At 40.6% G+C, this 27,089-nt stretch overlaps 1 long non-coding RNA gene across 1 annotated transcript; it reads left to right on the forward strand.

The window, feature by feature from the left end:
- Positions 1-24,135, forward strand: LOC119724116. Its single transcript, XR_005270609.1, has 4 exons — positions 1-93; positions 2,167-2,340; positions 22,603-22,756; positions 24,083-24,135. It is a non-coding gene; the product is annotated as an uncharacterized LOC119724116 (long non-coding RNA).
- The last annotated feature ends 2,954 nt before the right edge of the window (positions 24,136-27,089 follow it).

The following is a 27,089-nucleotide window of genomic DNA, read 5'->3' on the forward strand; positions in this document are numbered from 1 at the left end:
CTATACGGCCCAGGAGAAGGACCGCACCAAGTACATCACTACCTTGCTGGTGCTTCACAGGGATGGAACAGACTCGAAGTAGGCTACTGCAAAGTAAGACTTTTTCATATTTGAAGAGAAAATGCTCTAACTGTACTTTAAAACTGTTGAGTTAGGAACAGCAAAAGATCTATCTTGCCGATTTTTATGCTCAGCACAATAAAACTAAGAAAGAACAAAAGTGGAAAATCTGTCAAAAGCAGGATTCATCACACTGCATGTTTTTTTGGACTTTGTGATTGGGTACAACCTGATCACCTTTTTGAAATGGTAATAATTATTCTTTGGGGTTTTTTTCTGGACAATAATTCTTTACGGGTTTTCTCCTAAACCTACGTGAACTCGCTCGACCTTTACTTCTGGGTCTACTGGAAGGTCAAAGTTGGGTGAATTTTATATTACAGACAGAAAAGCCTCAAAATCAAAACGAACCACATCTTTTCCAAACAGTTCACATGATGACGATAAAACCTACATGGAATTTGAACCCTGGTCTGAAGATGTACAAGAAATTGTGATGTCATCATGACATCACCTCAGGTATCAAATTACAAGCGGGTTAACATGAAAATTTGAGAGCTTACTTTAAATTAGGCTATAACGGAACAGAGTTGTATTCTCATTTTTTAGTTGTTTCAGACATTGCTACTGGCAATATTTTGTTCCAGCATGTCCAGGGCACATACCATTTGACCTTTACTTCCAGTGTAACCGGAAGTACAATGATAATAAATTTAACTTGAAGATGGAAGCATTTTGCTACAGTTATATAAATTATGCAAATATTTAGTGAGGAATGTCCAACACAAACATTGGCATGATGACATAATTACACGAAAGGGCACGTACCAGTACATTCACGCAATGCGTCTCTCCAACTAGGGCTCTCAAAAGTTGTCAAAAAGGGACAATCTTCTGTTTGGGCACGTAATCTTTATAATCTTTACCTAGGGCATGTAGGGCCTAGTACTTTTCAATCATATTCTCAAAGGTGGCTTAAGTTCAAAACTGTACAATGCACTCAAATTTGATCAAATTGTCTACTCAGATTATTTATTTATTTATTTATTTCAACCGGATCCAACAGCGGCCAAATCGCCAATTACAGTAGCACCAAAAATAATTGCAAACCAATACTATCACCAGAGTTACCCTTTACATCTTGCGCTTAACTTTCCAGGTTGTTTCCTTGTTGAATGCCTTGTACACGCTGTTCAACGCCATCATTTCCAACTATGACGTCTAAAAGGAAAATATTTCATATGACCCAGCAGATTGTTTTAACCAGTTTGCGCTGGACTATTTTGACATTGACCAGACCAAGACTTGGGATTGTTTTCATGAATCTGGATGCCAGACGGCTTCAGGCTGTCATCTACGGGTAGCTCGCTGCAAGCCGGCCACTGACAGACATTTTAGGCCTCGCTTGTTGCGTGTTTATCCATCATCCATTCCGATTACCGCAAAACCTTGCGTGTATAACACGTTGTCTGATGTGAACTGGTTAAGCCAAACGTGCCATATCACAGGAAGTTATTTTAAAGGGTACTTGCAATAGATTATACTTAATACACTTATCCAGGTTCATTTATTATGGTTAATATGCAAACATGAAATGATCAACAATACATTGACAGAAAGCACTTTACCCGTTACTGCTTGGCTTGATTCTACCATCTTAGATCTGTTTTACTTTCAGAGTACTTTACAAGCTATGCTTATAATTTGTAGTCTTGCATATTGACTGCTTCAAATGGCATTATAAAACAGGTCTAGGAGGCTAGTTTGATTATGCCACTCAAAGTAGTCAGTATTAAAATGTAAGGTGCCATAGTCCTTTTAGCCATGTACATGTAGATGGAAAATAGCAAATACTATGTGATGCACACTCTCGGCCACTGAAAAACACAGAATCTGTGGGTGCGGTGATATAATTACAAAAAGTCACTTGCATTATCATTGTCAACATTACTCGGCTGTTCGCAGGCGTAGTCATGACAATCACTCAGAGGTTAAGTTGATGCTACCATGGTTACTAGTTCAGGCAAAAACCACGCAAATATGTATGTTTTATTATAATGTCTGAATGCAAAATTAACCAGTGTTAAATAATAACATCTTGCCAAGGTTGAAAGCATCGACGATGCCTACATGTTGGTCTCCTGCCTACTGATCCGTAATGGCAGCCGTCATGCTGGTATGATCACCTGCGCTGCATGGCATCTCCTGGAGGGCGTTGATAGTTGATCATGCCACACAAACAAGATGAGAAACTCAAACTCCTCATCGGTATTCACTCAGGTAAGATCATTGTCTTTGCTTGTGGTCGAGATACTTAAGATTGATCAATCACAAATACATCACAAGTCCATTCACAAGTACATCACAAGTCCAGTCACAAGAACATCACAAATATAGTCACAAGTACATCACAAGTCCAGTCACAAGTAAATCACAAGTCCAGTCACAAGTACATCACAAGTCCAGTCACAAGTGCATCATAAGTCTAGTCACAAGTACATTACAGTTCCAGTAACAAGTACATTACAAGTCCAGTCACAAGTTCAGTCACAAGTACATCACAAGTCTAGTCACAAGTGCATCATTAGCCCAGTCACAAGTACATTACAAGTCTAGTCACAAGTACATCATTAGTCTAGTCACAAGCACATTACAATTTCAGTCACAAGTACATTACAAGTCTAGTCACACGTACATCACAAGTCCAGTCACAAGTTCATTCACAAGTACATCACAAGTACATAACAAGTCCAGGCAAAAGTACAACACAAGTCCAGTCACAAGTACATCATAAGTCCAGTAACAAGTACATCATTAGTCCAGTTACAAGTACATCACAAGTCTAGTCACACATGCATCATAAGCCCAGTCACAAGTACATCACAAGTCTAGTCACAAGTTTAGTCACAAGTACATCACCAGTCCAGCCACAAGTACATCACAAGTCCAGCCACAAGTACATTACAAGTCTAGTCACAAGTACATCACAAGTCCAGTCACAGGAACATCACAAGTCCAGCCACAAGTACATTACAAGTCTAGTCACAAGTACATCACAAGTCTAGTCACAAGTACATTACAAGTCTAGTCACAAGTACATCACAAGTCCAGTCACAAATACATCACAAGTCTAGTCACAAGGACATCACAAGTCCAGTCACAAGTACATAACAAGTCTAGTCACAAGTACATCACAAGTCCAGTCACAAGTACATTACAAGTCTAGTCACAAGTACATCACAAGTCCAGTCACAAGTACATTACAAGTCTAGTCACAAGTACATCACAAGTCCAGTCACAAGTACATTACAAGTCTAGTCACAAGTACATCACAAGTCCAGCCACAAGTACATTACAAGTCTAGTCACAAGTACATCACAAGTCCAGTCACAAGTACATCACAAGTCTAGTCACAAGTACATCACAAGTCCAGTCACAAGTACATTACAAGTCTAGTCACAAGTACATCACAAGTCCAGTCACAAGTACATCACAAGTCCAGTCACAAGTACATTACAAGTTTAGTCACAGGTACATCACAAGTCCAGCCACAAGTACATTACAAGTCTAGTCACAAGTCTAGTCACAAGTACATCACAAGTCCAGTCACAAGTCTAGTCACAAGGACATCACAAGTCCAGTCACAAGTACATTACAAGTCTAGTCACAAGTACATCACAAGTCCAGCCACAAGTACATTACAAGTCTAGTCACAAGTACATCTCAAGTCCAGCCACAAGTACATTACAAGTTAAGTCACAAGTACATCACAAGTCCAATCACAGGAACATCACAAGTCCAGTCACAAGTACATTACAAGTCTAGTCACAAGGATATCACAAGTCCAGCCACAAATACATTACAAGTCCAGCCACAAGTACATTACAAGTCTAGTCACAAGTACATCACAAGTCCAGCCACAAGTACATTACAAGTCCAGTCACAAGTACATCACAAGTCCAGTCACAAGTACATCACAAGTCCAGCCACAAGTACATTACAAGTCTAGTCACAAGAACTTCACAAGTCCAACCACAAGTACATTACAAGTCTAGTCACAAGTACATCACAAGTCCAGCCACAAGTACATTACAAGTCTAGTCTCAAGTACTTCACAAGTCCAGCCACAAGTACATTACAAGTCTAGTCGCAAGGATATCACAAGTCCAGCCACAAGTACATTACAAGTCTAGTCACAAGTACATCACAAGTCCAGTCACAAGTACATCACAAGTCTAGTCACAAGGACATCACAAGTCCAGTCACAAGTACATTACAAGTCTAGTCACAAGTACATCACAAGTCCAGCCACAAGTACATTACAAGTCTAGTCACAAGTACATCACAAGTCCAGCCACAAGTACATTACAAGTCCAGTCACAAGTACATCACAAGTCCAGTCACAAGTACATCACAAGTCTAGTCACAAGTACATCACAAGTCCAGTCACAAGTACATCACAAGTCTAGTGACAAGTACATCACAAGTCCAGTCACAAGTACATTACAAGTCTAGTCACAAGTACAACACAAGTCCAGCCACAAGTACATTACAAGTCTAGTCACAAGTACATCACAAGTCCAGCCACAAGTACATTACAAGTCTAGTCACAAGTACATCACAAGTCCAGTCACAGGAACATCACAAGTCCAGTCACAAGTACATTACAAGTCTAGTCACAAGTACATCACAAGTCCAGCCACAAGTACATTACAAGTCTAGTCACAAGTACATCACAAGTCTAGTCACAAGTACATTACAAGTCTAGTCACAAGTACATCACAAGTCCAGTCGCAAGTACATTACAAGTCTAGTCACAAGCACATCACAAGTCCAGTCACAAGTATATTACAAGTCTAGTCACAAGTACATCACAAGTCCAGTCACAAGTACATTACAAGTCTAGTCACAAGTACATCACAAGTCCAGTCACAAGTACATTACAAGTCTAGTCACAAGTACATCACAAGTCCAGCCACAAGTACATTACAAGTCTAGTCACAAGTACATCACAAGTCTAGTCACAAGTACATCACAAGTCTAGTCACAAGGACATCACAAGTCCAGTCACAAGTACATTACAAGTCTAGTCACAAGTACATCACAAGTCCAGTCACAAGTACATTACAAGTCTAGTCACAAGTACATCACAAGTCCAGTCACAAGTACATTACAAGTTTAGTCACAGGTACATCACAAGTCCAGCCACAAGTACATTACAAGTCTAGTCACAAGTCTAGTCACAAGTACATCACAAGTCCAGTCACAAGTCTAGTCACAAGGACATCACAAGTCCAGTCACAAGTACATTACAAGTCTAGTCACAAGTACATCACAAGTCCAGCCACAAGTACATTACAAGTCTAGTCACAAGCACATCACAAGTCCAGTCACAAGTATATTACAAGTCTAGTCACAAGTACATCACAAGTCCAGTCACAAGTACATTACAAGTCTAGTCACAAGTACATCACAAGTCCAGTCACAAGTACATTACAAGTCTAGTCACAAGTACATCACAAGTCCAGCCACAAGTACATTACAAGTCTAGTCACAAGTACATCACAAGTCTAGTCACAAGTACATCACAAGTCTAGTCACAAGGACATCACAAGTCCAGTCACAAGTACATTACAAGTCTAGTCACAAGTACATCACAAGTCCAGTCACAAGTACATTACAAGTCTAGTCACAAGTACATCACAAGTCCAGTCACAAGTACATTACAAGTTAAGTCACAGGTACATCACAAGTCCAGCCACAAGTACATTACAAGTCTAGTCACAAGTCTAGTCACAAGTACATCACAAGTCCAGTCACAAGGACATCACAAGTCCAGTCACAAGTACATTACAAGTCTAGTCACAAGTACATCACAAGTCCAGCCACAAGTACATTACAAGTCTAGTCACAAGTACATCTCAAGTCCAGCCACAAGTACATTACAAGTCTAGTCACAAGTACATCACACGTCTAGTCACAAGTACATCACAAGTCCAGCCACAAGTACATTACAAGTCTAGCCACAAGTACATCACAAGTCCAGCCACAAGTACATTACAAGTTAAGTCACAAGTACATCACAAGTCCAATCACAGGAACATCACAAGTCCAGTCACAAGTACATTACAAGTCTAGTCACAAGGATATCACAAGTCCAGCCACAAATACATTACAAGTCCAGCCACAAGTACATTACAAGTCTAGTCACAAGTACATCACAAGTCCAGCCACAAGTACATTACAAGTCCAGTCACAAGTACATCACAAGTCCAGTCACAAGTACATCACAAGTCCAGCCACAAGTACATTACCAGTCTAGTCACAAGTACTTCACAAGTCCAACCACAAGTACATTACAAGTCTAGTCACAAGTACATCACAAGTCCAGCCACAAGTACATTACAAGTCTAGTCGCAAGGACATCACAAGTCCAGTCACAAGTACATCACAAGTCCAGCCACAAGTACATTACAAGTCCAGCCACAAGTACATCACAAGTCCAGCCACAAGTACATTACAAGTCTAGTCGCAAGGATATCACAAGTCCAGCCACAAGTACATTACAAGTCTAGTCACAAGTACATCACAAGTCCAGTCACAAGTACATCACAAGTCTAGTCACAAGGACATCACAAGTCCAGTCACAAGTACATTACAAGTCTAGTCACAAGTACATCACAAGTCCAGCCACAAGTACATTACAAGTCTAGTCACAAGTACATCACAAGTCCAGCCACAAGTACATTACAAGTCCAGTCACAAGTACATCACAAGTCCAGTCACAAGTACATCACAAGTCTAGTCACAAGTACATCACAAGTCCAGTCACAAGTACATCACAAGTCTAGTCACAAGTACATCACAAGTCCAGTCACAAGTACATTACAAGTCTAGTCACAAGTACATCACAAGTCCAGCCACAAGTCTAGTCACAAGTACATCACAAGTCCAGCCACAAGTACATTACAAGTCTAGTCACAAGTACATCACAAGTCCAGTCACAGGAACATCACAAGTCCAGTCACAAGTACATTACAAGTCTAGTCACAAGTACATCACAAGTCCAGCCACAAGTACATTACAAGTCTAGTCACAAGTACATCACAAGTCTAGTCACAAGTACATTACAAGTCTAGTCACAAGTACATCACAAGTCCAGTCACAAGTACATCACAAGTCTAGTCACAAGTACATCACAAGTCCAGCCACAAGTACATTACAAGTCCAGTCACAAGTACATCACAAGTCCAGCCACAAGTACATTACAAGTCTAGCCACAAGTACATCACAAGTCCAGCCACAAGTACATTACAAGTTAAGTCACAAGTACATCACAAGTCCAGCCACAAGTACATCACAAGTCCAGCCACAAGTACATTACGAGTCTAGTCACAAGTACATCACAAGTCTAGTCACAAGTACATTACAAGTCTAGTCACAAGTACATCACAAGTCCAGTCACAAGTACATCACAAGTCTAGTCACAAGGACATCACAAGTCCAGTCACTAGTACATTACAAGTCTAGTCACAAGTACATCACAAGTCCAGTCACAAGTACATTACAAGTCTAGTCACAAGTACATCACAAGTCCAGTCACAAGTACATTACAAGTCCAGTCACAAGTACATTACAAGTCTAGTCACAAGTACATCACAAGTCCAGTCACAAGTACATCACAAGTCCAGTCACAGGTACATCACAAGTCCAGTCACAAGTACATTACAAGTCTAGTCACAAGTACATCACAAGTCCAGCCACAAGTACATTACAAGTCTAGTCACAAGTACATCACAAGTCTAGTCACAAGTACATTACAAGTCTAGTCACAAGTACATCACAAGTCCAGCCACAAGTACATTACAAGTCTAGTCACAAGTCTAGTCACAAGTACATCACAAGTCCAGTCACAAGTCTAGTCACAAGGACATCACAAGTCCAGTCACAAGTACATTACAAGTCTAGTCACAAGTACATCACAAGTCCAGCCACAAGTACATTACAAGTCTAGTCACAAGCACATCACAAGTCCAGTCACAAGTATATTACAAGTCTAGTCACAAGTACATCACAAGTCCAGTCACAAGTACATTACAAGTCTAGTCACAAGTACATCACAAGTCCAGTCACAAGTACATTACAAGTCTAGTCACAAGTACATCACAAGTCCAGCCACAAGTACATTACAAGTCTAGTCACAAGTACATCACAAGTCTAGTCACAAGTACATCACAAGTCTAGTCACAAGGACATCACAAGTCCAGTCACAAGTACATTACAAGTCTAGTCACAAGTACATCACAAGTCCAGTCACAAGTACATTACAAGTCTAGTCACAATTACATCACAAGTCCAGTCACAAGTACATTACAAGTTTAGTCACAGGTACATCACAAGTCCAGCCACAAGTACATTACAAGTCTAGTCACAAGTCTAGTCACAAGTACATCACAAGTCCAGTCACAAGTCTAGTCACAAGGACATCACAAGTCCAGTCACAAGTACATTACAAGTCTAGTCACAAGTACATCACAAGTCCAGCCACAAGTACATTACAAGTCTAGTCACAAGTACATCTCAAGTCCAGCCACAAGTACATTACAAGTCTAGTCACAAGTACATCACACGTCTAGTCACAAGTACATCACAAGTCCAGCCACAAGTACATTACAAGTCTAGTCACAAGTACATCACACGTCTAGTCACAAGTACATCACAAGTCCAGCCACAAGTACATTACAAGTTAAGTCACAAGTACATCACAAGTCCAATCACAGGAACATCACAAGTCCAGTCACAAGTACATTACAAGTCTAGTCACAAGGATATCACAAGTCCAGCCACAAATACATTACAAGTCCAGCCACAAGTACATTACAAGTCTAGTCACAAGTACATCACAAGTCCAGCCACAAGTACATTACAAGTCCAGTCACAAGTACATCACAAGTCCAGTCACAAGTAAATCACAAGTCCAGCCACAAGTACATTACAAGTCTAGTCACAAGTACTTCACAAGTCCAACCACAAGTACATTACAAGTCTAGTCACAAGTACATCACAAGTCCTACCACAAGTACATTACAAGTCCAGCCACAAGTACATCACAAGTCCAGCCACAAGTACATTACAAGTCCAGCCACAAGTACATTACAAGTCCAGCCACAAGTACATTACAAGTCCAGCCACAAGTACATCACAAGTCCAGTCGCAAGGACATCACAAGTCCAGTCACAAGTACATCACAAGTCCAGCCACAAGTACATTACAAGTCCAGCCACAAGTACATCACAAGTCCAGCCACAAGTACATTACAAGTCTAGTCGCAAGGATATCACAAGTCCAGCCACAAGTACATTACAAGTCTAGTCACAAGTACATCACAAGTCCAGTCACAAGTACATCACAAGTCTAGTCACAAGGACATCAAAAGTCCAGTCACAAGTACATTACAAGTCTAGTCACAAGTACATCACAAGTCCAGCCACAAGTACATTACAAGTCTAGTCACAAGTACATCACAAGTCCAGCCACAAGTACATTACAAGTCCAGTCACAAGTACATCACAAGTCCAGTCACAAGTACATCACAAGTCTAGTCACAAGTACATCACAAGTCCAGTCACAAGTACATCACAAGCCTAGTCACAAGTACATCACAAGTCCAGTCACAAGTACATTACAAGTCTAGTCACAAGTACATCACAAGTCCAGCCACAAGTCTAGTCACAAGTACATCACAAGTCCAGCCACAAGTACATTACAAGTCTAGTCACAAGTACATCACAAGTCCAGTCACAGGAACATCACAAGTCCAGTCACAAGTACATTACAAGTCTAGTCACAAGTACATCACAAGTCCAGCCACAAGTACATTACAAGTCTAGTCACAAGTACATCACAAGTCTAGTCACAAGTACATTACAAGTCTAGTCACAAGTACATCACAAGTCCAGTCACAAGTACATCACAAGTCTAGTCACAAGGACATCACAAGTCCAGTCACAAGTACATTACAAGTCTAGTCACAAGTACATCACAAGTCCAGTCGCAAGTACATTACAAGTCTAGTCACAAGCACATCACAAGTCCAGTCACAAGTATATTACAAGTCTAGTCACAAGTACATCACAAGTCCAGTCACAAGTACATTACAAGTCTAGTCACAAGTACATCACAAGTCCAGTCACAAGTACATTACAAGTCTAGTCACAAGTACATCACAAGTCCAGCCACAAGTACATTACAAGTCTAGTCACAAGTACATCACAAGTCCAGTCACAAGTACGTTACAAGTCTAGTCACAAGTACATCACAAGTCCAGATACAAGTACATCACAAGTCCAGCCACAAGTACATTACAAGTCCAGTCACAAGTACATCACAAGTCCAGTCACAAGTACATCACAAGTCCAGCCACAAGTACATTACAAGTCTAGTCACAAGTACTTCACAAGTCCAACCACAAGTACATTACAAGTCTAGTCACAAGTACATCACAAGTCCAGCCACAAGTACATTACAAGTCTAGTCGCAAGGACATCACAAGTCCAGTCACAAGTACATCACAAGTCCAGCCACAAGTACATTACAAGTCCAGCCACAAGTACATCACAAGTCCAGCCACAAGTACATTACAAGTCTAGTCGCAAGGATATCACAAGTCCAGCCACAAGTACATTACAAGTCTAGTCACAAGAACATCACAAGTCCAGTCACAAGTACATCACAAGTCTAGTCACAAGGACATCACAAGTCCAGTCACAAGTACATTACAAGTCTAGTCACAAGTACATCACAAGTCCAGCCACAAGTACATTACAAGTCTAGTCACAAGTACATCACAAGTCCAGCCACAAGTACATTACAAGTCCAGTCACAAGTACATCACAAGTCCAGTCACAAGTACATCACAAGTCTAGTCACAAGTACATCACAAGTCCAGTCACAAGTACATCACAAGCCTAGTCACAAGTACATCACAAGTCCAGTCACAAGTACATTACAAGTCTAGTCACAAGTACATCACAAGTCCAGCCACAAGTCTAGTCACAAGTACATCACAAGTCCAGCCACAAGTACATTACAAGTCTAGTCACAAGTACATCACAAGTCCAGTCACAAGTACATTACAAGTCTAGTCACAAGTACATCACAAGTCCAGCCACAAGTACATTACAAGTCTAGTCACAAGTACATCACAAGTCTAGTCACAAGTACATTACAAGTCTAGTCACAAGTACATCACAAGTCCAGTCACAAGTACATCACAAGTCTAGTCACAAGGACATCACAAGTCCAGTCACAAGTACATTACAAGTCTAGTCACAAGTACATCACAAGTCCAGTCGCAAGTACATTACAAGTCTAGTCACAAGCACATCACAAGTCCAGTCACAAGTATATTACAAGTCTAGTCACAAGTACATCACAAGTCCAGTCACAAGTACATTACAAGTCTAGTCACAAGTACATCACAAGTCCAGTCACAAGTACATTACAAGTCTAGTCACAAGTACATCACAAGTCCAGCCACAAGTACATTACAAGTCCAGTCACAAGTACATCACAAGTCCAGCCACAAGTACATTACAAGTCTAGCCACAAGTACATCACAAGTCCAGCCACAAGTACATTACAAGTAAGTCACAAGTACATCACAAGTCCAGCCACAAGTACATCACAAGTCCAGCCACAAGTACATTACAAGTCTAGTCACAAGTACATCACAAGTCTAGTCACAAGTACATTACAAGTCTAGTCACAAGTACATCACAAGTCCAGTCACAAGTACATCACAAGTCTAGTCACAAGGACATCACAAGTCCAGTCACTAGTACATTACAAGTCTAGTCACAAGTACATCACAAGTCCAGTCAGAAGTACATTACAAGTCTAGTCACAAGTACATCACAAGTCCAGTCACAAGTACATTACAAGTCCAGTCACAAGTACATTACAAGTCTAGTCACAAGTACATCACAAGTCCAGTCACAAGTACATCACAAGTCCAGTCACAGGTACATCACAAGTCACAAGTCCAGTCACAAGTACATTACAAGTCTAGTCACAAGTAGTCACAAGTACATCACAAGTCCAGTCACAAGTCTAGTCACAAGGACATCACAAGTCCAGTCACAAGTACATTACAAGTCTAGTCACAAGTACATCACAAGTCCAGCCACAAGTACATTACAAGTCAAGTCACAAGTACATCACAAGTCCAGTCACAAGTACATCACAAGTCCAGCCACAAGTACATTACAAGTCTAGTCACAAGTACATCACAAGTCCAGCCACAAGTATATTACAAGTCTAGTCGCAAGTACATTACAAGTCCAGTCACAAGTACATTACAAGTCTAGTCACAAGTACATCACAAGTCCAGTCACAAGTACATCACAAGTCCAGCCACAAGTACATTACAAGTCAAGTCACAAGTACATCACAAGTCCAGTCACAAGTACATCACAAGTCCAGCCACAAGTACATTACAAGTCTAGCCACAAGTACATCACAAGTCCAGCCACAAGTACATTACAAGTAAGTCACAAGTACATCACAAGTCCAGCCACAAGTACATCACAAGTCCAGCCACAAGTACATTACAAGTCTAGTCACAAGTACATCACAAGTCTAGTCACAAGTACATTACAAGTCTAGTCACAAGTACATCACAAGTCCAGTCACAAGTACATCACAAGTCTAGTCACAAGGACATCACAAGTCCAGTCACTAGTACATTACAAGTCTAGTCACAAGTACATCACAAGTCCAGTCAGAAGTACATTACAAGTCTAGTCACAAGTACATCACAAGTCCAGTCACAAGTACATTACAAGTCCAGTCACAAGTACATTACAAGTCTAGTCACAAGTACATCACAAGTCCAGTCACAAGTACATCACAAGTCCAGTCACAGGTACATCACAAGTCCAGTCACAAGTACATTACAAGTCTAGTCACAAGTACATCACAAGTCCAGCCACAAGTACATTACAAGTCTAGTAACAAGTACATCACAAGTCTAGTCACAAGTACATCACAAGTCTAGTCACAAGTACATCACAAGTCCAGCCACAAGTACATTACAAGTCTAGTACAAGTCTAGTCACAAGTACATCACAAGTACAGTCACAAGTCTAGTCACAAGTCAGTCACAAGGACATCACAAGTCCAGTCACAAGTACATTACAAGTCTAGTCACAAGTACATCACAAGTCCAGCCACAAGTACATTACAAGTCAAGTCACAAGCACATCACAAGTCCAGTCACAAGTATATTACAAGTCTAGTCACAAGTACATCACAAGTCCAGTCACAAGTACATTACAAGTCTAGTCACAAGTACATCACAAGTCCAGTCACAAGTACATTACAAGTCTAGTCACAAGTACATCACAAGTCCAGCCACAAGTACATTACAAGTCTAGTCACAAGTACATCACAAGTCTAGTCACAAGTACATCACAAGTCTAGTCACAAGGACATCACAAGTCCAGTCACAAGTACATTACAAGTCTAGTCACAAGTACATCACAAGTCCAGTCACAAGTACATTACAAGTCTAGTCACAAGTACATCACAAGTCCAGTCACAAGTACATTACAAGTTTAGTCACAGGTACATCACAAGTCCAGCCACAAGTACATTACAAGTCTAGTCACAAGTCTAGTCACAAGTACATCACAAGTCCATCACAAGTCTAGTCACAAGACATCACAAGTCCAGTCACAAGTACATTACAAGTCTAGTCACAAGTACATCACAAGTCCAGCCACAAGTACATTACAAGTCTAGTCACAAGTACATCTCAAGTCCAGCCACAAGTACATTACAAGTCTAGTCACAAGTACATCACACGTCTAGTCACAAGTACATCACAAGTCCAGCCACAAGTACATTACAAGTCTAGTCACAAGTACATCACACGTCTAGTCACAAGTACATCACAAGTCCAGCCACAAGTACATTACAAGTTAAGTCACAAGTACATCACAAGTCCAATCACAGGAACATCACAAGTCCAGTCACAAGTACATTACAAGTCTAGTCACAAGGATATCACAAGTCCAGCCACAAATACATTACAAGTCCAGCCACAAGTATATTACAAGTCTAGTCACAAGTACATCACAAGTCCAGCCACAAGTACATTACAAGTCCAGTCACAAGTACATCACAAGTCCAGTCACAAGTACATCACAAGTCCAGCCACAAGTACATTACAAGTCTAGTCACAAGTACTTCACCAGTCCAACCACAAGTACATTACAAGTCTAGTCACAAGTACATCACAAGTCTAGTCACAAGTACATCACAAGTCCTGCCACAAGTACATCACAAGTCTAGTCGCAAGTACATTACAAGTCTAGTCACAAGTACATCACAAGTCCTGCCACAAGTACATTACAAGTCCAGCCACAAGTACATCACAAGTCCAGCCACAAGTACATTACAAGTCTAGTCGCAAGGATATCACAAGTCCAGCCACAAGTACATTACAAGTCTAGTCACAAGTACATCACAAGTCCAGTCACAAGTACATCACAAGTCTAGTCACAAGGACATCACAAGTCCAGTCACAAGTACATTACAAGTCTAGTCACAAGTACATCACAAGTCCAGCCACAAGTACATTACAAGTCTAGTCACAAGTACATCACAAGTCCAGCCACAAGTACATTACAAGTCCAGTCACAAGTACATCACAAGTCCAGTCACAAGTACATCACAAGTCTAGTCACTAGTACATCACAAGTCCAGTCACAAGTACATCACAAGCCTAGTCACAAGTACATCACAAGTCCAGTCACAAGTACATTACAAGTCTAGTCACAAGTACATCACAAGTCCAGCCACAAGTCTAGTCACAAGTACATCACAAGTCCAGCCACAAGTACATTACAAGTCTAGTCACAAGTACATCACAAGTCCAGTCACAGGAACATCACAAGTCCAGTCACAAGTACATTACAAGTCTAGTCACAAGTACATCACAAGTCCAGCCACAAGTACATTACAAGTCTAGTCACAAGTACATCACAAGTCTAGTCACAAGTACATTACAAGTCTAGTCACAAGTACATCACAAGTCCAGTCACAAGTACATCACAAGTCTAGTCACAAGGACATCACAAGTCCAGTCACAAGTACATTACAAGTCTAGTCACAAGTACATCACAAGTCCAGCCACAAGTACATTACAAGTTAAGTCACAAGTACATCACAAGTCCAATCACAGGAACATCACAAGTCCAGTCACAAGTACATTACAAGTCTAGTCACAAGGATATCACAAGTCCAGCCACAAATACATTACAAGTCCAGCCACAAGTATATTACAAGTCTAGTCACAAGTACATCACAAGTCCAGCCACAAGTACATTACAAGTCCAGTCACAAGTACATCACAAGTCCAGTCACAAGTACATCACAAGTCCAGCCACAAGTACATTACAAGTCTAGTCACAAGTACTTCACCAGTCCAACCACAAGTACATTACAAGTCTAGTCACAAGTACATCACAAGTCCTGCCACAAGTACATTACAAGTCTAGTCGCAAGGACATCACAAGTCCAGTCACAAGTACATCACAAGTCCAGCCACAAGTACATTACAAGTCCAGCCACAAGTACATCACAAGTCCAGCCACAAGTACATTACAAGTCTAGTCGCAAGGATATCACAAGTCCAGCCACAAGTACATTACAAGTCTAGTCACAAGTACATCACAAGTCCAGTCACAAGTACATCACAAGTCTAGTCACAAGGACATCACAAGTCCAGTCACAAGTACATTACAAGTCTAGTCACAAGTACATCACAAGTCCAGCCACAAGTACATTACAAGTCTAGTCACAAGTACATCACAAGTCCAGCCACAAGTACATTACAAGTCCAGTCACAAGTACATCACAAGTCCAGTCACAAGTACATCACAAGTCTAGTCACTAGTACATCACAAGTCCAGTCACAAGTACATCACAAGCCTAGTCACAAGTACATCACAAGTCCAGTCACAAGTACATTACAAGTCTAGTCACAAGTACATCACAAGTCCAGCCACAAGTCTAGTCACAAGTACATCACAAGTCCAGCCACAAGTACATTACAAGTCTAGTCACAAGTACATCACAAGTCCAGTCACAGGAACATCACAAGTCCAGTCACAAGTACATTACAAGTCTAGTCACAAGTACATCACAAGTCCAGCCACAAGTACATTACAAGTCTAGTCACAAGTACATCACAAGTCTAGTCACAAGTACATTACAAGTCTAGTCACAAGTACATCACAAGTCCAGTCACAAGTACATTACAAGTCTAGTCACAAGGACATCACAAGTCCAGTCACAAGTACATTACAAGTCTAGTCACAAGTACATCACAAGTCCAGTCGCAAGTACATTACAAGTCTAGTCACAAGCACATCACAAGTCCAGTCACAAGTATATTACAAGTCTAGTCACAAGTACATCACAAGTCCAGTCACAAGTACATTACAAGTCTAGTCACAAGTACATCACAAGTCCAGTCACAAGTACATTACAAGTCTAGTCACAAGTACATCACAAGTCCAGCCACAAGTACATTACAAGTCTAGTCACAAGTACATCACAAGTCCAGTCACAAGTACATTACAAGTCTAGTCACAAGTACATCACAAGTCCAGATACAAGTACATCACAAGTCCAGCCACAAGTACATTACAAGTCCAGTCACAAGTACATCACAAGTCCAGTCACAAGTACATCACAAGTCCAGCCACAAGTACATTACAAGTCTAGTCACAAGTACTTCACAAGTCCAACCACAAGTACATTACAAGTCTAGTCACAAGTACATCACAAGTCCAGCCACAAGTACATTACAAGTCTAGTCACAAGGACATCACAAGTCCAGTCACAAGTACATCACAAGTCCAGCCACAAGTACATTACAAGTCCAGCCACAAGTACATCACAAGTCCAGCCACAAGTACATTACAAGTCTAGTCGCAAGGATATCACAAGTCCAGCCACAAGTACATTACAAGTCTAGTCACAAGTACATCACAAGTCCAGTCACAAGTACATCACAAGTCTAGTCACAAGGACATCACAAGTCCAGTCACAAGTACATTACAAGTCTAGTCACAAGTACATCACAAGTCCAGCCACAAGTACATTACAAGTCTAGTCACAAGTACATCACAAGTCCAGCCACAAGTACATTACAAGTCCAGTCACAAGTACATCACAAGTCCAGTCACAAGTACATCACAAGTCTAGTCACAAGTACATCACAAGTCCAGTCACAAGTACATCACAAGCCTAGTCACAAGTACATCACAAGTCCAGTCACAAGTACATTACAAGTCTAGTCACAAGTACATCACAAGTCCAGCCACAAGTCTAGTCACAAGTACATCACAAGTCCAGCCACAAGTACATTACAAGTCTAGTCACAAGTACATCACAAGTCCAGTCACAAGTACATTACAAGTCTAGTCACAAGTACATCACAAGTCCAGCCACAAGTACATTACAAGTCTAGTCACAAGTACATCACAAGTCTAGTCACAAGTACATTACAAGTCTAGTCACAAGTACATCACAAGTCCAGTCACAAGTACATCACAAGTCTAGTCACAAGGACATCACAAGTCCAGTCACAAGTACATTACAAGTCTAGTCACAAGTACATCACAAGTCCAGTCGCAAGTACATTACAAGTCTAGTCACAAGTACATCACAAGTCCAGTCACAAGTACATTACAAGTCTAGTCACAAGTACATCACAAGTCCAGTCACAAGTACATTACAAGTCTAGTCACAAGTACATCACAAGTCCAGTCACAAGTACATTACAAGTCTAGTCACAAGTACATCACAAGTCCAGCCACAAGTACATTACAAGTCCAGTCACAAGTACATCACAAGTCCAGCCACAAGTACATTACAAGTCTAGCCACAAGTACATCACAAGTCCAGCCACAAGTACATTACAAGTTAAGTCACAAGTACATCACAAGTCCAGCCACAAGTACATCACAAGTCCAGCCACAAGTACATTACAAGTCTAGTCACAAGTACATCACAAGTCTAGTCACAAGTACATTACAAGTCTAGTCACAAGTACATCACAAGTCCAGTCACAAGTACATCACAAGTCTAGTCACAAGGACATCACAAGTCCAGTCACAAGTACATTACAAGTCTAGTCACAAGTACATCACAAGTCCAGTCACAAGTACATTACAAGTCTAGTCACAAGTACATCACAAGTCCAGTCACAAGTACATTACAAGTCCAGTCACAAGTACATTACAAGTCTAGTCACAAGTACATCACAAGTCCAGTCACAAGTACATCACAAGTCCAGTCACAAGTACATCACAAGTCCAGTCACAAGTACATTACAAGTCTAGTCACAAGTACATCACAAGTCCAGCCACAAGTACATTACAAGTCTAGTCACAAGTACATCACAAGTCTAGTCACAAGTACATTACAAGTCTAGTCACAAGTACATCACAAGTCCAGTCACAAGTACATTACAAGTCTAGTCACAAGCACATCACAAGTCCAGTCACAAGTACATTACAAGTCTAGTCACAAGTACATCACAAGTCCAGTCACAAGTACATTACAAGTCTAGTCACAAGTACATCACAAGTCCAGTCACAAGTACATTACAAGTCTAGTCACAAGTACATCACAAGTCCAGCCACAAGTACATTACAAGTCAGTCACAAGTACATCACAAGTCTAGTCACAAGTACATCACAAGTCTAGTCACAAGGACATCACAAGTCCAGTCACAAGTACATTACAAGTCTAGTCACAAGTACATCACAAGTCCAGTCACAAGTACATTACAAGTCTAGTCACAAGTACATCACAAGTCCAGTCACAAGTACATTACAAGTTTAGTCACAGGTACATCACAAGTCCAGCCACAAGTACATTACAAGTCTAGTCACAAGTCTAGTCACAAGTACATCACAAGTCCAGTCACAAGTCTAGTCACAAGGACATCACAAGTCCAGTCACAAGTACATTACAAGTCTAGTCACAAGTACATCACAAGTCCAGCCACAAGTACATTACAAGTCCAGCCACAAGTACATCACAAGTCCAGCCACAAGTACATTACAAGTCTAGTCACAAGTATATCACAAGTCCAGCCACAAGTACATTACAAGTCTAGTCACAAGTACATCACAAGTCCAGTCACAAGTACATCACAAGTCTAGTCACAAGGACATCACAAGTCCAGTCACAAGTACATTACAAGTCTAGTCACAAGTACATCACAAGTCCAGTCACAAGTACATTACAAGTCTAGTCACAAGTACATCACAAGTCCAGTCACAAGTACATTACAAGTTTAGTCACAGGTACATCACAAGTCCAGCCACAAATACATTACAAGTCTAGTCACAAGTCTAGTCACAAGTACATCACAAGTCCAGTCACAAGTCTAGTCACAAGGACATCACAAGTCCAGTCACAAGTACATTACAAGTCTAGTCACAAGTACATCACAAGTCCAGCCACAAGTACATTACAAGTCTAGTCACAAGCACATCACAAGTCCAGTCACAAGTATATTACAAGTCTAGTCACAAGTACATCACAAGTCCAGTCACAAGTACATTACAAGTCTAGTCACAAGTACATCACAAGTCCAGTCACAAGTACATTACAAGTCTAGTCACAAGTACATCACAAGTCCAGTCACAAGTACATTACAAGTCTAGTCACAAGTACATCACAAGTCCAGTCACAAGTACATTACAAGTCTAGTCACAAGTTCATCACAAGTCTAGTCACAAGTACATCACAAGTCTAGTCACAAGGACATCACAAGTCCAGTCACAAGTACATTACAAGTCTAGTCACAAGTACATCACAAGTCCAGTCACAAGTACATTACAAGTCTAGTCACAAGTACATCACAAGTCCAGTCATAAGTACATTACAAGTTTAGTCACAGGTACATCACAAGTCCAGCCACAAGTACATTACAAGTCTAGTCACAAGTCTAGTCACAAGTACATCACAAGTCCAGTCACAAGTCTAGTCACAAGGACATCACAAGTCCAGTCACAAGTACATTACAAGTCTTGTCACAAGTACATCACAAGTCCAGCCACAAGTACATTACAAGTCTAGTCACAAGTACATCTCAAGTCCAGCCACAAGTACATTACAAGTCTAGTCACAAGTACATCACAGTCTAGTCACAAGTACATCACAAGTCCAGCCACAAGTACATTACAAGTCTAGCCACAAGTACATCACAAGTCCAGCCACAAGTACATTACAAGTTAAGTCACAAGTACATCACAAGTCCAATCACAGGAACATCACAAGTCCAGTCACAAGTACATTACAAGTCCAGTCACAAGTACATCACAAGTCCAGTCACAAGTACATCACAAGTCCAGCCACAAGTACATTACAAGTCTAGTCACAAGTACTTCACAAGTCCAACCACAAGTACATTACAAGTCTAGTCACAAGTACATCACAAGTCCAGCCACAAGTACATTACAAGTCCAGCCACAAGTACATCACAAGTCCAGCCACAAGTACATTACAAGTCTAGTCGCAAGGATATCACAAGTCCAGCCACAAGTACATTACAAGTCTAGTCACAAGTACATCACAAGTCCAGTCACAAGTACATCACAAGTCTAGTCACAAGGACATCACAAGTCCAGTCACAAGTACATTACAAGTCTAGTCACAAGGACATCACAAGTCCAGCCACAAGTACATTACAAGTCTAGTCACAAGTACATCACAAGTCCAGTCACAAGTACATCACAAGTCTAGTCACAAGTACATCACAAGTCCAGTCACAAGTACATCACAAGTTTAGTCACAAGTACATCACAAGTCCAGTCACAAGTACATTACAAGTCTAGTCAGAAGTACATCACAAGTCCAGCCACAAGTACATTACAAGTCTAGTTACAAGTACATCACAAGTCCAGCCACAAGTACATTACAAGTCTAGTCACAAGTACATCACAAGTCCAGTCACAGGAACATCACAAGTCCAGTCACAAGTACATTACAAGTCTAGTCACAAGTACATCACAAGTCCAGCCACAAGTACATTACAAGTCTAGTCACAAGTACATCACAAGTCTAGTCACAAGTACATTACAAGTCTAGTCACAAGTACATCACAAGTCCAGTCACAAGTACATCACAAGTCTAGTCACAAGGACATCACAAGTCCAGTCACAAGTACATTACAAGTCTAGTCACAAGTACATCACAAGTCCAGTCGCAAGTACATTACAAGTCTAGTCACAAGCACATCACAAGTCCAGTCACAAGTATATTACAAGTCTAGTCACAAGTACATCACAAGTCCAGTCACAAGTACATTACAAGTCTAGTCACAAGTACATCACAAGTCCAGTCACAAGTACATTACAAGTCTAGTCACAAGTACATCACAAGTCCAGCCACAAGTACATTACAAGTCTAGTCACAAGTACATCACAAGTCCAGTCACAAGTACGTTACAAGTCTAGTCACAAGTACATCACAAGTCCAGATACAAGTACATCACAAGTCCAGTCACAAGTACATTACAAGTCTAGTCACAAGTACATCACAAGTCCAGCCACAAATACATTACAAGTCCAGCCACAAGTACATCACAAGTCCAGCCACAAGTACATTACAAGTCTAGTCACAAGTCCAGCCACAAGTCTAGTCACAAGTACATTACAAGTCTAGTCACAAGTACATCACAAGTCCAGTCACAAGTACATCACAAGTGTAGTCACAAGGACATCACAAGTCCAGTCACTAGTACATTACAAGTCTAGTCACAAGTACATCACAAGTCCAGTCACAAGTACATTACAAGTCTAGTCACAAGTACATCACAAGTCCAGTCACAAGTACATTACAAGTCCAGTCACAAGTACATTACAAGTCTAGTCACAAGTACATCACAAGTCCAGTCACAAGTACATTACAAGTTTAGTCACAGGTACATCACAAGTCCAGCCACAAGTGAAATTATTCTCTCTGGCATTACATGTTGTCATTGTGAAGAACACAATAAAAGAAGGCCATTTCTAAATAGTGTGTCAAATGACATATTTTTTGGAAGTTTTTGTTTAGTTTGTTTGTGATCGGACTAATCTGTGAATGGGTGTGCACACGCATTGACATGACTCATTCAGCGGTTTAGTGTGCAACATTGCAAAGCTTCAATCAGCTGAATGAGAACAAACGTGTCTCAGCAACTTTTGAATAGAAATTGAGATCCTAGAATATTGTTTCCTCTGAAAACACAGCATTCACATATCTTTTATCATTTGGGGTAGTTGTTAAGCACTTATCTTTAGATTTTGAGCACGTTTGTTGCTTCAAATGGGAAAAAAATCACAAATGACAAATGATCTACCCTTCCTTCAATTTTCACTGCTGCAAATTCTCAAGTCCATCATATTTCAAAGGAAACATGAGATAACTGTTTCAACCAATCTCTTATCTTTTTCCTTTCTTTTATTTCAGGGCAAAGGTGAAAGCCTGACGTACTGGCTCGAGGGACATGATCCAAGCTACAAGATCGACCAAATCAAGCCACCCAAACAAAACTTGTTAACAACCAGAATATTATCCCAACATTATCTGCAACGCATTTGGATCAGCAATTTTTTGTAAAGAGGTAAAAAGCATAATCAGCTACATGTGTATTATATCACAGCATTTGTAGGTCTATTTGAAAAACCTAACAACAAATTCAAATTAACACCCAATTGTGTGTTTACCAACAGATTTGTTGTTCGCGATTACAGCTTTCATTTAGCAACTTTAAGAAAAAGATTCAGGAAAAAAAAGGTTTAGGCCTAATCGCACTTGTACAATAAGTAACTTTGATCAAGTCGCCTATTTTTTTTTTTTTACACAGACTGAAGTATTTTGTAGTCGCCTTTTAATCTACTACCATGTGGAAGTTGTAACAAAAATTCCGTCATCAAACAAACAGACTGTGAGTTCATAACTATACTGTTGAGAGTCACTAATTTGGTATTAAATTGTATTCAAACTAGTGATGCGTTGAAAAAAATATTCTTTGTCTGTACCATCCAAGCTTGGGAAAAAATAGCAAAGTGGTACTGCTTTGTTTGTTTGAGTTCTCATATGGGCCTACATCATTTGACTTGGTGCCCTATCATTTGCCTTGGTGCCCTTGTGCTCCTTAGTGCTAAATATTTGAGGCGGTGCAGCACTAAAGGGCACTGTTGTAGCTACAGAAAATTTTAAAGAAAAAAAAGAAATTGACTTAACAGATCAAAATTGACGCGCAACGATTTTTTATGGCTGAATGGACAATAATGTAAGTGGGGGATTTTTGTTTTCTTTTTATTTTCAGATTGAGTGATATTAATAACCTTTGATAGTTACTACTTATGTTTTAACTTTTTTTAAGGAAATTGTATAAAAAATATGGAGTAAGGTCTAAGGCATGTTTAAAGTAAAACCAATGGGCTTTTTTCATTGTTTTTGTCATGTAATGCTGCGGCCGGGTGAGGTGGCGTAGAGGGCGCTATTCAGGACTTTCTTTTGTCACCTTGCAAGATGTAATGATGCCAAGTCACTATAAATTTATATTTCCCGGATTCGTTTGTATCAAAGATATATAACCAGGCATCCTATCCTATCTACAAGGATGGGACTAATAAGGGAGCAAAGACACTTCTTCTTCAGTGAAACAATAATTTATTCTTAAAAACTCCAAGAGTTCTCTGAACCAATTTGACATCTGTATTTATAGGACTCAGCTATCATTCTTGTTCATCTGGCATCCGCTACGAATACCGCAAAATCTTTGTTTGTATACACGTTATCCGATGCAAACTGGTTAACCTATTTTTTTTTTAACCTTGTTCCACTCGAATTTGCAGGATAGCTAATAATGAATACAAGTTAATCGCTCAATCAGTATCAAACATTTTTTCCCAAATTGACAATATTCAAATTTCTTGACCAGGTGATGGCAGATCTACCAGCTCACTTCACATCAGAGAGCTCTCTTGAGAAGCACTATAGAAGCACTATAAGGCCCAGGAGAAGGACTGCTTCTCACGGCTAGAACAGACTCAGACCAGAGCTCTCTTGAGAAGCACTGTACGGCCCAGGAGAAGGACCGCACCAAGTACATCACTACCTTGCTGGTGCTTCACAGGGATGGAACAGACTCAGACCAGAGCTCCCTTGAGAAGCACTATACGGCCCAGGAGAAGGACCGCACCAAGTACATCACTACCTTGCTGGTGCTTCACAGGGATGGAACAGACTCAGACCAGAGCTCCCTTGAGAAGCACTGTACGGCCCAGGAGAAGGACCGCACCAAGTACATCACTACCTTGCTGATGCTTCACAGGGATGGAACAGACTCAGACCAGAGCTCCCTTGAGAAGCACTATACGGCCCAGGAGAAGGACCGCACCAAGTACATCACTACCTTGCTGATGCTTCACAGGGATGGAACAGACTCAGACCAGAGCTCCCTTGAGAAGCACTATACGGCCCAGGAGAAGGACCGCACCAAGTACATCACTACCTTGCTGATGCTTCACAGGGATGGTACAGACTCAGACCAGAGCTCCCTTGAGAAGCACTATACGGCCCAGGAGAAGGACTGCTTCTCACGGCTAGAACAGACTCAGACCAGAGCTCTCTTGAGAAGCACTGTACGGCTCAGGAGGAGGACCGCATCAAGTACATATACATCACTACCTTGCTGGTGCTTCATCACAGGGATGGAAGAGACTCAGAACAGAGCTCCATTGAGGAGCACTATGCGGCCCAGGAGAAGGACCGCACCAAGTACACATCACTACCTTGCTGGTGCTTCGCAGGGATGGAAGAGACTCAGAACAGAGCTCCCTTGAGAGGCACTATGCGGCCCAGGAGAAGGACTGCACCAAGTACATCGATCACTACCTTGCTGGTGCTTCACAGGGATGGAATAGACTTGAAGTACTGCAAAGTAAGACTTTTCATATTTGAAGAGAAAATCATACTGTACTTTAAAACGGTTGAGGGATTAACAGCAAAAGATCTTTCTTCAGTGCTTAAGGGTTATTCAGGTAAGCTTTGCTTAATTTTAGTGCGTTCGATTACTTCCCCCACGCTTACTCGTGCAAGCACGACAGCATTCGATTGACCTCTCACGTGACTTCTCGTGCTTACTCAAGCTTGGCCCAAGTAACCGACTCACCGAGCCAGTTACTTGGGTAAGTATCCCATAAGGCCATACAATGAACACGGCTGCCAACGTGACGTTCGGCGGGCGCCTCAGGCCGTGTCCGAAACAGGCTTCCAGAGCCACGGCTACGTCTATTGTCAGTGCGTACCCGCCGCTATTTTCAGTGGGCGCAGAGCTAGACACTTGATTCGGATGCAGCCTCAGTGTCATGTCAAAGTTCAACTTTCCAGCTCCTTGCACAAAACTTAACCCGGAACCGTTCGTTTATTTAGCTCCACTGCGCATGTCTGTCATCACGCGAGCCAAGTGCGAGTAAGCTGGGGAAAATAATCAAACGCACTCAGTGTGTAACATACAGTCATCCATATTGTTGAAATGAGGCTGATAGATGTGCATTCTGATGGTTATGTAACACCACAGACTTCAACAGATTCCAAAATTATTTATTTCATAAGTCTCTAGTTTTATAAGTAACTATAAAGTATCTGTGGTTTCATGGTTTGAACGGAAAAAAAGAGGTAAATTTATTTCCCAGATGCGAAGGGAAATGTGTAGAGAAGAAAACTATAATTGGGATAACACTGAAATTATGTTTGATTTTTTTATGAAAAAATGACGTTTAAGTTTTGAGGTTAGTTGAAAAACACCTAATGTTAGAAACTAAGTGCATTTGTCAGAGGAATCAACAATAATGTACATTATATTGTTTTTGTTCAGCGAAACAAGCAAAATGTGCCTTTAAACGTTAACAGGAAATTAGCAATAATGAATGGGACAGTTTTCAGTTTAAATCTTACACTTTTTTGAAGGATTAATATTTTATGGACCAAAAAATGACCAACCATAGCTACACATGGAAGTATTTCAAATGATTTTATTGAAATTATCCGTTAAAATTAACTACCAATGCTGTGTTTATGCACATTTGTATAAAAGCTGTAAATAGTACTGTAGAATAATTTCAGAGTACATATTAACAATGTATGAAGTCTGTACTATGTAACATTATTGAAACTGCCTTTCTAACTATCCATGGCATCGCAAGGCAGTGGTTTTCTGTACAAATTATTCCTGTTATTATTTACTTTTCTCTTGTGTATGAATTGTTCTGTCGGTCATAATTATTTCAATAAATCAAATCAGTCATCAGTAATTACAATGTTTTTGTTAATGCGTCTTCTCTCGAGATGTGTGGAATTGAACTGTAGCCAGCTGAAAAACATGATCTGTTAAGTTCCAATGCACTATTAGAATAATTATGATTGGATCAAACAATTTGATTTGTAGCTCCAAAAAAACACAATTGTTTGCCTTTTTTTGTTTGTCAAAAAAAAAGAAAGAGCAATCTGGATGGTAGATTTTTTTTTTTTCAAAAAAATAAATAGACAGGAAGTTGAAATATTAGAATTTGTAAGAGAGTTTCAGAGTTGTGTGTGGCTAAGTGTGGAAGCACTGTTATTGAAATTTATTTAGGGAACCTAAGAGCTAAGTTTATAAAATAGGGAAATGTACTGGGGGGACCCAAGTAGTGCACTGGTTAGTAGTTGTGACTGGAAACCCAGGCGTTGTGGGTTCAGGTCCTGCATGCATCAAATTTTGGGTCCGAATTTTGGGTCCGAATTTTGGGTCCGAATTTTGGGTCCGAATTTTGGGTCCGAATTTTGGGTCCGAATTTTGGGTCCGAATTTTGGGTCCGAATTTTGGGTCCGAATTTTGGGTCCGAAACCACTTTTCAACTATATCATCATTTTTTCATACTCATTATATATTTCGCCTTATGAATATT

This window comes from Patiria miniata, unplaced genomic scaffold (assembly GCF_015706575.1).
Source record: "Patiria miniata isolate m_02_andy unplaced genomic scaffold, ASM1570657v1 HiC_scaffold_18, whole genome shotgun sequence".
Taxonomy (NCBI): domain Eukaryota; kingdom Metazoa; phylum Echinodermata; class Asteroidea; order Valvatida; family Asterinidae; genus Patiria; species Patiria miniata.